The following is a 14,815-nucleotide window of genomic DNA, read 5'->3' on the forward strand; positions in this document are numbered from 1 at the left end:
CTGATCCAACTCGCAATGTCCTTGCCAAATTCGTCATGGTCATGAAAATTCTCTGCCCATACATGTAATTATGGATGTATTATTGNTATTGCACTATTAACCCTATTAATCACATAGACTATATATATTTACTTTGTGTCGTGTCTTCTATTTCTATACGACTTATGAATTAGCGGTCACATAAGACGAAAATTTTATTGAATCCGCATTAAAAAGTTTTTATCTGTTCAACTCAAATTACTAAGATTAAGTCCTAAGTGTGTCACTGATCCAACTGCTATGTCTTTGCCAAATTCGTCATGGTCATGAAAATTCTCTGCCCATACATGTAATTATGGATGTATTATTGGAAATTGTAGTTGAGGATAAAAGGGTTTAATCGACAGAAACATTATACTGATCAGTTTTAATTTACATTTTTATTGATCATCAAAATCAAGAGAAAATTAAGAATTCTTAATCTTCCACACTGTATTTTGCTTCATCTGAAATACATAAAAAAATTGATTAAATATCTTAGTAGTTTCTTTTAATAAGTACATACTAAAACTGGTTATATATTTAATCGGGTATTAAATAGAAATTTATATTGTTTCGAGAAAAGAAATAATAAATTTAAATATTGTGAAGATTAATAAAAATTTCGAATTTTTTAATTTGTATAGATTGTGACGCGTATTAGTATTTTCTTATATCAGATGAGTGCTTCCAGTTCGCGAGCACTGTGATAAGCAAACTATTGATAGAAGGTTTGCTTGCTTGTTAATAGACGATGCTAAACAAACCTTCCAATTAAACAGATGCTTATGAAAATTACGGTATCGTTGCTGAATTTTCTAATTAGTGGGTATTTCCAGTTACTAAGTGCTTTGGTTACTTTTCTAGCAATACATTTAGTTTAACGACTGGATGATTTTGCTTAATAAAATGGCCGTCTATAGTCAATAGTTTAAGAGCAATATTTATAGAATTAACTTCGTGAAAATGAATACAAATAAAGTCATCGAACTGACACTAACATTAACTAATCTTTGTACTGTACCTGTATTAGCTCTTACAAGTTAGTTTCAGCTGTTGATCAATAACAGTTTTTCACTTTCGATTTAGGGGAGATCGGGGCAACTTCGGCATGCGGGGCAAGTTTGTCAAGCGCTTTTTTTAAAAAACAAATTAAAAGGAGACTTTGGTTATAGGTTAGGCAGTTGAGTTTTATTGCTGGCTTGTTGAGTGTAGTGTTTTTATTGTTCTCCAACAAGCGTAGTTGAATTATCAAGCAAATTTTCATTTTCGTTCAATTCCATATAATATTTTTTTTCCATTTATATTGAATTGGCAGGTTTTGTTATAATTCCATGATAACGAAAGTTACTTTTCCTGTTAGAAGGATGTAACTTCAACTTATTCACGTGGCCAGATCGTGGCTTGGCATTCTGTTCTCAGGGTTGTACTTAATGTTTCGAAATCATGACTAGCGGGGTAAGATCGGCAACATAAAGCCACATTAGAAGCAAAGGATAAAAATCAAACAGATGATAAATGAAAACATGTTTCCATTTGTTATTCATGTATATATGTCTTTGAACTTGCATTTCGTTGTAATAATATTAAATGGGTGTTGGATTTGTATTTCTTTGTTTTAATAGCGAATTCCAACTTATACATTGTTAATAACATAATTTTATATACGTGCCTATCTTGCCCCATTACTGTTGCCCCTATACCAGGGGCAACTTTAATAAAAATAATTAAAATAATTACAACTTTACAAAAAGAGAGATGTTGCCGATCTTGCCCCTATACCCGGGGCAACTTCGTCAATTTCTCTCTTCTTGTAAAGTTGTAATTATTTTAATTATTTTTATTTCCAAACTGATTTTAACCAGTTCTATAGTAAGGTAACATTCCAAAAGACAATATGCAAAGTTTTTTTTCAGTTTACAGCAGTATTTATTACACAAAATTTAAGTAAAGCTTAACATGCCGATCTTGCCCCGATCTCCCCTAAGTTACACAATGTAAATAAGTTTTACATAAACGTAGTTAACTAGAACTAATAAACCAAGCTTATTATACTCTCAGCATATTTAATTAACTCTTACCGAAATGCATTTCGGTCTTACTGGTCGTTTTCAATTGAATTACATACACTCAGTAGCGTCCCGCAAACTATAAAAAAGGCATCGTACGTATATACTCGTATATACAGATATTCCTTGATTAACGCAGTTAATTATCCCACAGTGCTAATACGTATATCAAAATCGCATTAATCAGATAGAGTAATAGTACATCGATACTCGACCGAACAATCACGACCCCAGTAGAATAAAGTTTCGGTTATTAACAAATATTTTTATTTTTTCATCAGTAAAACGTTTTCCGTGATAAAAATGATTAACTAATTTTAAAACAAAATGAGACCTCAGAGTTCCTTGGAGATTAAGAAAAGAGTACCACAACAAAGGAGGACACTTACCCCAATGTACGGGCACGTCTGCATATAATGATAGCAATCTACAACAACAAGAAAACACAAACTATGGTAACTATCGTCAATATTACAATGAACCTTAGATGTACTGTACAATAATTACAAAATATTTTATAATTATTAGTTAATTATAAAATTGTAGCTTGTGTTTAATTCAGCTGAAACAACGAAGGTACGAACCACTGATTATTTCCGGTTACAATAATTATAAAATATTTTGTAACCGGAAATAATCAGTGGGACGTACTTTCGTTGTTTCAGCTGAATTAAACACAAGCTACCGTGGATTAGTTGTGCCCTGGAATAAGTTAAAGTTGTATAAAATGTGTGAGGATACTTCAAACGATCTGTCTGACGACTGTCGATATTAATTTTTGTTTCTTGTCAGCCATTTTATTAAACAATGACGACCATCCTGTTGACAAGCGAAACCATGATGAAACTTAGCTCAATTCAAGTTAGCAAATTGCTTGCTGACTGAAAGTACCCATATACTTTGTATTACGGTGCAAGTATTTTCTACGGATATTTAAATATGCAATAATAAAAAAAATTGCGAATATTAACATATTGATATTATAAATAATAAAAACAAACTTAATAAAAGATAGGAAGGAAAGGATGCATACGTTTCTTCTTCAGTATTTTATTCTTCACTTTTCTGTAATTAAAGTGATAATTTATTATAAAAGAATCATAATTGAATTATTTAAACTAACATTAAAATATTTTGCAATTATAAAAATAAATTGAAAATTAAATAAATGAAAATTCCTTTTCCTTATCCCAGTAAATTTAAGTTTAATATAAAATATACAACTATTTAATACGTAACTAATGATAACTAATTATCAAGGATTGTAATATATTCGACATATTTCGAGTTTATTTTATCATAAACTTATGATGATGTCTTTTACCATTTTTACACAGAATCTGTAACTTGATAACTCAGCACAGCCTACAAGGATACTGGAAATCAGTGGCGTAGCGTGGGTGTCAGCCGCCCGGGGCGGAGAAAAATTTCGCCTCCCCCTTATTTAGATATCTCAATTTAAAAAACTAAAATTCAGTTTCGTCACATAATAAGTAATGAAAAATTCCGTGTTCATTTCAATCAGTCCGAATCGTAGGTGCGACAAAAATATGAAATGAAATGGTTCAAATTTTTACAAGATATTATTATTATTTATTGTCAAATTTTGACAATAAATAATAATAATATAGCGTAGTAGGGGCGGCCCGCCCGGGGCGGGCCACCTCTGCCGCCCCTACTACGCTACGCCACTGCTGGAAATACTTCTTAGCTCTGATCTTCTACCTAATTAGATTTCTTAGCATTCCGCATTATTGAGCTCTGCGGCCGAATACTAAGTAAGAACTAGTATATAGTACGATGTATAGTGTTCAACGGCCGATCATAATAGATCCTCTGTGATATTTCTCACATGCAGTGTCATACGTATTTTTAACGCTGACAAATGTAGAACAAATCCTTGATAAACCATACTTTTTAAATGGCCCCCACACTTTAAAAAAAAAATTTGTCTTCACAAATAAAATTATCTTTTTGTTGTTTTCAGCGCCAAAAGTCCCATGATGGAGAGTTTTAATATTACATTTTTATGGAAACGTATTTTGCCTAGTATAGTACATGCCTTGAAATGTCACACAACCAAATTTGATCGCATTACACTGCCTTTAGACAGCATTGTATAGGTGTAGGCTTTCTTTAACTAAGAACAATCGGTATATTATTTGCCCTATTTTAATCACAGATTATAAATCTAAATTTATAATAATAAAAATACTTAATAAAATAACCACTGATCCAGAGGCGAATTTTTCATTTCTTCCTGTATTGTACTGTACGTTTTTTCTCCTCCACGTCCACCACCGCTATCCCCACCACCACTACCACGTCCACGTTCGTAAATAGCGTTCGCTCTGCGTGTCTGCTACTATGGGAGTGCGTTGCTATTTGTAGGCATTTTAAGAACGAGTGAAAGAAAGATGGCGACGCCCGTACTATTAATAATGCGGCGACCAGTAGTTTATCACGGACTCGTGAGATGGCGCCACACCTGTAGTGAGTTCCCCGAGAGTCTCGTACTCAAAAACGGGTACGAGAGTTTTTCCCGCAGGGATTCTGGGATTGAGTTTCTTCTTGACGGGCGATTGCTGCAAGAGCACGTGTAGCTCTTAAATGCAATCGTACGATTTGTTTTGTGAATAAATATTGTTACTGTTTAAAGTGTAGTCGTGGACATAACAAAATTTTGTTTACCGCATTCCGTTAAGTGTAGTCTTAGTGATGATTGAAACAGATGGGGGAATGGGACGGCCATGTTACGTTGAACACACGTGCGGCCCTCCATTACCCTCAATAGTATCGTAATGAGAGATTTACGATTTAAAGTATGCTGTTTTACAGACAAAACGAAGGTCCCAATTTTAAAATTAATCCATAAAATCGATTATCTTGCCGACAGAGCATTCAAAGTAACCACGAAAAGAAATAAGAATGCTGGCTAACATTCGAAGGAAATTCATAAAGACACATCCCCACGCGCACTAACTTGAGCTTTCACAACTTCTAAATTTGCATTCAGAAAATCACCTACTGGACTTCGAAACAAAGTTTCCGAGCCACGGAAGACGCCATGTTGCTTTCCACAGTAAACTACTACTACGAGTGGCCGTTTTTGCCATCGGAAGGCGCGCACTCCGCCGGAATAAACGAACGCGTTCTGCAGTAATTTTTAAAGGAATGTCGCTCGTGCGGTGTAACGCGGAGGGACAAAAAATAAACGCACCTCGCTGTCACCTTCACTTCCACCGCCAACGTATCCACCTGTACCGCCGCCACCGCCTCTACGTCCACCGCCTCCGCCGCTTTTTCCACCTTTTCCGCCACGTCCACCGCCTCCGCCGCTTTTTCCACCTTTTCCGCCACGTCCACCGCCTCCGCCGCTTTTTCCACCTTTTCCGCCACGTCCACCGCCTCTAGATTTACCTTTGCTGCTAGATCCATCTTCACCGGAACCAGCTACACCAGTATTTTCCTCTCCGTCTACTTGAGTAACTGAAAAATTAATAATATTAGCCTTAGGTATAATTTTATATATTGTAGCGAATGTCTTAAAAATTCTCATTTTCTAAATAGCAATACAAAATCCTACTTAAAAAATTTACAGTAATTGAATTCTTCAGTTTAATCAATATGTTTATAATCCAAAGAAAAAATTATTCTAAACTAAACGAAACATAAAGTAGACCTACTTACTCAAGAGATCAATCAACACAATCAAACACAGACAAAGTACGAATTTCTTCATGTTGAACGAAGATAGCTTCTGATCCTTCATCGATAGAAATATTTATACGCTTTAAAATTTTATAAATCCACGTTCCTCTGTTTGTTTTATCTACGAAAATCCCATTTATTGGAGATTCGCGATTAAATTATTTCATTCCGTAAACAAATTCATCCATAGATTTAACCAATGAGAGAATTTATTTGTTAAGCTGTCCGTGGGAATAACTGAAGTACTAATAATTATATTAACACACCTGAATTTTGGCCGAGCATTAAATTATTTTATTTCACAAATGTTTTAAATCTATTTATTATAGGCCATCCTCAGGTCTACGATTACCGTTCCAAAATGGAACGAAACGTTTTTCGAATAAGTTTCGTTTTAAATTTAAAGATTTAGAACAACTGTGTATATGAAAAATAAATAAATACAATAAACAAATAACAGTAAAAATAAAATAAAATAGCATAAATAAATAAATAACTACCCTATACAAGGCTAAGTATAACTATTACAAGTTTTAAGGGTTTTTAATCCTCATGCTTTTTCCTATCATGTACTGTACTTCCATGCTATTGAAAGCGCATTAGCATCCTTGGCATTTAGGCAACGGTTTTTTATTTTAATTTTATATATTTCCATCTTTTCCATTTCTAATGCAATGGTTGGAAATTGGACCGTTTTAATGAATTTTGAGTTATCCCATTTTACATTCGCTCCTACCGTTTGCGCCATGATTGCTAAAATGGTGTTATCATTAACGTTGTACCTGTGTTCTCACAGATGTATTGCTAAGTTTTTTCTGGTTACACCCACGTAATCCTTTGCTACTCCTAATTGTTGATTTTCAAATGGTAATTTATAAACTCCAGCTTTCTTTTGCATTTTTACTCTGTCTCTATCATTCCTTAGTAAGCTGTAGATGTTGGGTGCTCTTTTATATACCATTTTTGCGTTTTTATAAGTGTAGCATGTCTGTTTATATAATAAAACCAGTGTAATGCGGACCTTCTATAAAGCAAAAACCTGCCTAAACGGAAAATAAATCAAACAACTTCTCGCACACACAAAAAACCTTTTTTATATCCCAGTACGAACAGATTTAGACAAAACGAACGTTTTCGACCATAAACTTGGTCTTCATCAGGCTATTGACCAGTTATTGATCACGCTATTGGTCAATAGCCTAATGAAGACCAAGTTTATGGTCGAAAACGTTCGTTTTGTCTAAATCTGTTCGTACTGGGATATAAAAAAGGTTTTTTATGTGTTGGAAAAAAATCTTTGAATGAAAAGACTTCCGGGAGAGGTAGAGCATTAAGGCTTAACCGGAAAAACGGCTTCTACTGTACTATTTTAGATACGATTTTTTGTTTTCAACTACATTTAGTCTTCATCGAGTACTTAGGTGTATTAAATTAATAACATTTCAGACATTGTTATAAATATTTTTATCTATTTCGATTTTAAAAATGTTCGAGCCTTTTTAAATTCGAATTTGTTATTGCGTATTGGTTCGATTATAGAACGATTGTAAACGTTCCAGAAAAGTGATCAAATTGAAAATAGTTCGTTTGATTCTCAGCAATTCTCATCATTCTCGGCGGTAGGTGTTATATAACAATTACTATGGTTGTTGAAATACTGAATATAAATGGGGTTTGCTTGCAAAACCACCGCGGGCGAAGTCGCGGGTAACAGCTAGTAGCCTATATAAAAGCCGGGAAAGTAAAAATTATCGAATACATACAGTATTTACATATTGACTATGTCATTACTTAGAATCTTTTAGCTTTGGAATAAAAACCGTTTTTTACATTCTATCTTTATTAGAACTTTATTTATTAAAGGCGTGAGGTCACGTGATGACATTAGAATTATCGGACTTATTTTGGTAATAAGACCACACCTAGTCGTTAGATTTTTACACGACTCCGTAGCCCTGTATAAAATAATACATAAAAAATTCTTTTAATAAATTTAAATAGATTTAAAACTCATATTTTTTATAATAGCCACACAAATATGAATTTGCGGAAATATTTTCTCAATGTGTTTACATACCAACGCAAAAGCTAAATTAGAAATCTATATTGACATAATAGAATTAATTGACACAGCTGAATTAAAATATGAGCTTTTGTAGAATAAACCATGTATTTTTCTAGTTACATCCTATACGATTATTAATTTTAATTATTCAATTTTATTATAAAAAGATTCACACAAATATTTATAAAATTAAATAGTCGGACCTCCAATCCGACTACAGAATAAGCTAAATTATCAACAACAACCCGTCCTGTCCTTTTATTGGAGGCCTTCCCTCTGAAATTACGTATTTTTTTTAAAACATTATCGGCTTATCAGTGAACACTTTAACCGTTTTATATAATTTTGCAGAAGCTTAGCATCTAATAAAAGTCGTCTCTGCGAAGGAAGACATTTTTTTTTTGTTCCTGATGATTGAACAGGACAGAGTGCAAAATGAATTAATTTCTTCTGTATATACAGTAAAACCTGTCTATGGCGACCACCCACGGTTCCTTCAATAAGTGGTCTTTTAGACAGGTGGTCGTCCAATACAGGTGGTGCTGTAATACCGTATTTCCGTACGTATTTTGCGCACTTTTTAGCCATTTCTACTAAGCAAAGGTCGAGGTGAGCAAAGCCACTTTCAACCACTTTTAGCCTCATATTTCCCACACCCTTATAGCTATCGAGACGCAACCCCCTGGTGCACGAATGGAGACTTGGTGCTACTACCACATACAAACACCATTCACGTGCGATGTGTAGTTTTGGCGGAAAAGTGAAATATAGGGACGTACATGTCCATTTATATATATATATACTAGAACTAAAAAAGGCTTTATAAAAACTAAAAAAGTTCAACTAAAATCATTGTCAGGTATTTTTTTAAACAATTATACAATAATACAATCCTAATTAATTGTTCATCATTAATTGGCTAACTTGACGATATAGATATACATATAGATATAGATAATCGATCGACAAATGACCGCCACATTTTTAGATTTTTGGACTCGGTACACTTTAAAATGTGAGATGTGCGAAAGATTCGGGTTTTTTTAGCACGATTCACGGTAATGGTAAAGTGCTTATGTTAGGACTTTTGAGGTTCTGTCCGATTTACACGTGCATGTGTAATGACTTCACTTTTGTTACCTAGTGTTATGTTCAGTGCTACCGTTTCTAGGGTAATTTCAACCTCTCAGGGTAATGTTTAGGGTAGTCTTATATTTAGGGTAAAACTGCTATATGATCTGATGTTATTACATATCTCGCACAAGTTTCGCCGGAAAAAGTTTTAGCCTAAAACCGTTCTGTTTTCCTCTATAACTGGAGGATTTTAGGATAGGACAATACAAGCTAAAGAAATAAAACAGATTGGTGGTTTCATTTGAACATTCAACACGAATGTTAAAACGCAAATGTATAGGCTATGTAAATAAATAAATTTTTAAAACTGATTATTTACGTATTAAAGTATGTTTGAAATCAAGTGAATGGCTTATTTAATTTTCTATTTTCAGCTAAGATACACATGTTGAAAATGAATTAATTAAAATTAAGTTTAAATAATGGCATTGTGGATATATTTTACGATTATTTAAAGACCAGGAGAGATTTTTCGAGCTTGAGCTCGAGCTCTCAATTTAGGGTAATCTAGGGTAAACCGAAGGCGCTTTCAGGGTAGAACTACACTGACGGTACCTTCGTTTTACCACCAGAAGCAGGCGGCATGATTATGTCCATCGAATGTTAGACTGTATATGTGGGGCATAATTTTGTTCACCCTGTTTGAAGCTTAATAACTTTTGTGGTTTTTCAATCGGAGTAAAATGGTTTAACACAGGAGTTATTAATTAAGCTTCAAAATGGTTGAACTAAATCGTGCCCCCACACACATTCTACCATCCGTGCATACAGAAAAGAAACCTAATTTTTTTGCACTTCTCTACATTTCGAGGCTTCCCCAGTACAAAAGAATAAAAATCTGGCAAAGTCGTTTTTTGACTGATCGTCATTCTTTTCCTTTGTTATAAGCCTATAATGTATAACAGGATAACGTATAACAGGAAAGTAATAATGACGACGATTCTGATTACTTTTTTAAAAAATACGAAATAAAACGATTTTAAAAATTAGTTAAACATTAAAACATCTACTTAATACATAAATTGATATTTATTGTCTTGATGGCGATGGTATTTAGTAAGCATGTATAAATAAAAACAGTAATTACATTCGTACACAAAGTATTCAATAGTTTAATTAATAAAAATGTTGTACATAATATACGAGTATATTGGGTACAACATTGAGTGATTTACTTTTTCCAGTGCATTGTAAAATTTATCTTTAAATTTTGTAATTTATCTTTAAATTCTGTAATTTTGTAATGTGCTTTTCTGTCTTTGCTCATATTAGAACTCAAGCGAGGACGTTTTATTTTGTCTTTCTCGTCGAGTTATTTTTCATATTCTTCTGCAGAATCAAAGGAAGTCTTCGATGAAGATGATAATTCACGTGTTACTATTTGAGTGGTGTCGTCAGCTATCGCCTGTTCTTCGATTCTGTCCTTTTACTTGTATGGCTAACATAAACAGAGCATTCTTAGCTCTATTTTTCTGTTCTTGTTTGCAAGCATCGAACCATGGAATCGACATAGATGCCAGCAAATATCATTGTTTAGTAGATGACTTTCTTTGAACACCATCGCGTGTTTGATTCCATTGGCTATGTTACTGTCACTTTTATAGTAGCGGAAAATAAGACTCTTCCATTCCTTATAAAACAAACCAGCAGTCAAGTCTACTGCATGAAACTTTTTTGTCGAGATATATGGATGAATGAGCAAAATTTTAATGGAGGGCTTTATATAACCGTAGGTAAATCGATAGGTTGACCGGTTCGAACAATGGAAGTCAACGCAAGTTTAAGTAAACAATAACTTTAATATATACGAGTAGAATAAAGCAATATACAAGCGTAAGATACAATTATAGATATGCGTTCCTAAGCTACAGGTCGATGACCTAGAGTCCTAGTCTATATGCGTTTACAATCATTAGGGTGGTGCAAGTGTACCTATACGAGTCGATATCTACGGACTCTAACTTGAATGCTAAACAATCGAGAGTTTACATCTGTATTATACTACCTTTTTTTTGGAGTAGGGCTGTTGTTTCCGCGCTAAATTATTCGTGGAGAACCGGGAGAAACTTTGCACTTTGAACAAAATTTATAAATGAAATCCTTTGGGTACTATATGGCGGGACGACTTTATATGGTCGTCTTCACACTATGTCCGCCTAAATTTTGGCGAGACGATCCTGTGTTATTGTCTTCTAAGCATGTCCGTCCCGAACGTCGGGTGTGCTATATGTGTATTTAGTGTGGGAATTTGATCAGATGACCGTTTGTTTGGTAGCGATGACACGTCAAAGGTGTCATTCCTGGACGATGAAAGTTAGAAAAAATCGCCTGATAGGTTTCTTATTTCTTCTAATTGTTTTTAGATTATCCCCTTAGTCTTAGTTAAGGATCAACTTCCTCACATTTTAACAGTTAATTGTTTTAACATATTTCCGATATTTTTGCGAGTCGATGCGAGTGAGAAAGGACTTGTTGACAGCTAAGTCAATATTCGATATTCCCATTTTTAACCCCGTGGAAAACGGATGGGAAAGAAAAAGTTTCTAAAACGTGTCTTTTCGTAAAAAAATTATACAAACACACAGCTCCTGGATTCTCACAAATATATTTTTTAGGAAAATCAACGAAATGAAATTTTCGGCTTTTTGCCACTTTGGATATCAGAGCGCTTTTTGTGTAAGTACAGTACTTGCAATGACATTTCTAAGAAAAGCAATTACGAACTTGCTGCCGTCATCGTGTTTGTGTATTGGTAAATAAATATGTTGGTTGTCTTTATTTTTTGCTTATTCAGTGTGCTGTATTTAACAAAATGGTTATGAGGCCCGCGCTCGTCATTCTCTCAGTTATTTGGCCCGCTGTGAAAAAAGTTTAGTGACCCCTGGCCTAACGAATCATCTTCGGACTTCGACAGAATTCTCCTTTTTACTGTACGGAAGTTGCATGTGTGGCTTGGCTTTTTAATAAAAAAACTGGATGTTTTTTTTCCTTTCCCAACATTTGTTACATTGTTTCCATTTGTTACTTCATGTACGGTTTTCGACGTTTAATATTATCACTGATTAGAGAGGTTGCAGCCGACGTTTTCAACTCGAAAACATGTACGTCGGACGTTCAGCGCCGCCTTCCTGTGAGTATAGAAGTTCGACAATGGTGTTTGGATAGTCAGTGGAATCATGCTCGACATTCCAAACACCATTGTCAAACTTTTATACTCACAGAAAGGCGGCGCTGAACGTCCGACGTACACGTTTTCACGTTGAAAACATCGGCCGCAACCTCTCTAATATTGAACATTCCATACATTTATTTTTCCGTTTTTTTTATTTATACGTGTATGTATAAAAAAGCGGAAAACACGGGGATGTGAGTCAACGGGATGCTCGAGGGGAGTTACCCCCAACAGTGTCCTCCTTTTTAGGCGTTGGGTGATGGCCACCCTGGAACCAGCATTATTAATTTAACATTACCTCCAAATACATTTCGTCCTGACTATATTAGATTTGTGCATCTGACAGTAATATGTGAAAAGCCGGAAAGGGATAGAGCGTCGAACTCTAAGCCGCTTTGATCGGCGACGGTTCGGCGAGATAATCATATGCAAAATGATTGCAGTTACAAAACATATTTTGGGAGAAATGGCAGTTTCCTCTCTGCTTAGAGGTTATAGACGGAAAACATGTCAGGATTAAGGCACCACCAATGTCTGGATCGAAATTTTTTAATTTTAAAGCATTCTATAGCATTGTTCTGATGGCTGCATGTGATGCAGCCATCAGAACAATTTGTAGATGTGGGAGTGTATGGGAGTGACTCTGATGCTACTATCCTGTCATCGTCAGCCTTTGGAAGTAGTCTCCTGACCATTAACATTGACAAGTTAAAATTGCCAAATAAGGGAAAGCTCCCAGGTACAGACACAACCCTTCCATTTGTTGTAGATTCTGCATTTCCGCTGCAACTAAAACTTATGCCCTCTTATCCTGGAATGAATTTGCCAGAGGGTGAATCTATCTTCAATTACCGTCTCTCCCGGACAAGAAGGGTTATAGAGAGTACGTTTAGAATTTTGGCATTGCGATCGCGCATTTTCCATCAATCAATTGCGGCATCCCTTGATAAAATGGCATTATGCACAATTATATTGCATAACTTCATAACTTCAACTTTTTGTAGACCAGGATCTTTGGTGATTTCATTCCAGGTGAGTTTTGGGATGAGCCATCTCCTAATTGGAAGCCTCTCCAATGTGGACCGCGGAATTCTGCACAAAGAGCATACAGCAATCGGAATGTTCTAAAGGAGTTCTTCGTGAATGAGAGACGTGGCAGTTAAGAATTGTTAATCGAAGAACCCTACTAGATTCATGAAGATATTAAAATTTTAGAGATTATACAATGTAACTAATTATTGTAATAAATGATTATTTTGATCGAAATTTATATTTTTGATAATTGTATCAGTTTTAAATATTAATTAAAGATTTTTTTAGAATAATCTAGTCATCTCGTTATGTCTTACAGAAATTTTACTGTTTGGTTTCTTTTTCCTGTATGTAAAATAAAGATAGTTTTACTATATATAGAGGAATCCGTAAAAATATAAATTTGAATATAGGTACTAACAATAATTCAGTTATTTGTTTATGTTTATACAAAACTGATGTATATATTTATATTCAAATACTGTCTGTATATTCCAGGGCTGTGGAGTCGGAGTCGTGGAGTTTTGGTGTTTTAGTTGGAGTCAGAGTGGGAGTCGTCAAAAAATCCGCCGACTCCGACTCCTTTCTAATTACCAACTTGTTATGTATATAAAACGGAAAAGTATTGGAATCGTGTCAAATTTGACCCCCATATTTTTCTTGCAAATCTACACGTTTGGAGACCTCCCGAACCCCTCAAAAAAGTCAATAAAAGTGGAAAAATTGTTTGTGTGTTGGCTTCTAATTTGTTTGATTTCTTTATTTTCTGTTCTGAGATATTAATTAGGCTATAGATAATACAGATAGAGATAAATATAGATAAATTTTTAAAAATTATAAATGCTAAAAATAAGTAAAATGTTTATAAGTTCAACCTCTTCAAGATATGATACATTACTCTCTCTATCTCTGAACAACACTGATACAACATACAAGGATTAAGAATAACATTGAATAATATAATAGTTTCCAATTATATTCCGATTATGTGACGTGTAGAGATAATTTGAATGTCAGTTAGTAATGATATCCCAAGATCACAAAAAATACTTAAAATCAACACCAGCAAAAACAGTTTAAAATATACGAAAATAAATAAATCTTATATATAAAATTCTCCTGTCACAATGTTAGTTAACTTTCTCCTCCGAAACTGCTTTACCGATTTTTACCAAATTTTATATGCATATTCAGTAGGTCTGAGAATCGGCTACTATCTATTTTTCATACCCCTAAGTGATAACGGTTGTTCACCCTTAACATTTTTTTTAACTAATGAATGACGAACAAAGAACCATTTATGACCGCATTATGCTCGCAGTTTCAGCAGGACAAGGTGGGTTCTTCTTTTTGGATGCACCGGGTGGAACTGGCAAAACATTCCTTATTTCGCTAATTCTTGCTGAAATACGATCAAATAATGGCATCGCATTGGCCGTTGCATCATCGGGCATTGCGGCAACTTTATTGGATGGAGGCAGAACAGCTCATTCAGTATTTAAGCTGCCACTAAATATTCAAAATAACCCTGACGCAGTATGCAACATTAAAAAACAATCGTCCATGGCCACCGTGCTGATACAGTGTAAAATTATCATCTGGGATGAATGTACT

General features: G+C 34.4%; 1 long non-coding RNA gene across 1 annotated transcript; it reads right to left on the minus strand.

Annotated features, from left to right (window-relative positions):
• Nucleotides 1-400: 400 nt before the first annotated feature.
• On the minus strand, nucleotides 401-5,395 carry LOC111614304. The gene is made up of 3 exons (XR_002754905.1): nucleotides 5,308-5,395; nucleotides 3,121-3,152; nucleotides 401-485 (listed from the first exon to the last, which is right to left on the minus strand). It is a non-coding gene; the product is annotated as an uncharacterized LOC111614304 (long non-coding RNA).
• Nucleotides 5,396-14,815: the final 9,420 nt, after the last annotated feature.

The sequence above is a fragment of the Centruroides sculpturatus genome, unplaced genomic scaffold, assembly GCF_000671375.1.
Source record: "Centruroides sculpturatus isolate CEXI.00-Female unplaced genomic scaffold, Cexi_2.0 scaffold1638, whole genome shotgun sequence".
NCBI lineage: Eukaryota > Metazoa > Arthropoda > Arachnida > Scorpiones > Buthidae > Centruroides > Centruroides sculpturatus.